Raw genomic sequence first — 632 nt, 5'->3', positions numbered from 1 at the left:
CCAAATCATTCGGGTCCGCTCCCGGCAGCCGAGCCCTCTCCCCCTCCCCTGCCCGCCTCTCTCCGACCTCTACCTACGACCGCCACCTTCCGACGCCCACGCCGCGCCCGCCTGTCTCCAACCTCTCTAAAGTTACCTACGACCGCCACCTTCCAACGCCCACCCCCCGCCCGCTTGTCTCCAACCTCTCTACCTACGACCGCCATGACCTTCCTCACAGCCGGCCTGCCAGCCGGCATCGAACGGGTAAGCCAGCCACCTCCGCGCCCCCGTCCCGTCCCGTCCCGTCCCGTCCCCCGCCGCCCGCGACCCGACTAACCTCCCCCCAGGACACGTCACTCGTCCTCCTCGCAATCAACGTCTTCTTCCCGGGCGTGGGCACGCTCATCGCGTCCGCGCTGGGCTCCGACTTCACGTGGGTCACGGTCGCCGTCGCCGTCGCCCAGCTGATCACGTCCTTCATCATCGTTGGCTGGGTCTGGGCCATCTTCTGGAGCTGCGTCCTCGTCAAGAAGGCCCGCGCAGAGGGCGACTACACACCCATACTCCCCGTTGCCGGCGACCCCGGCACCCCTCCCCCCGCCCCCGCCGACGACCCCGAGACCCCGCCCCCCGCCGACGACCCCAAGACC

The sequence above is a fragment of the Chondrus crispus genome, genomic scaffold, assembly GCF_000350225.1.
Source record: "Chondrus crispus Stackhouse genomic scaffold, scaffold_9, whole genome shotgun sequence".
Classification (NCBI taxonomy): Eukaryota; Rhodophyta; class Florideophyceae; order Gigartinales; family Gigartinaceae; genus Chondrus; species Chondrus crispus.
Note: the sequence above shows the minus strand (reverse complement) of the source record.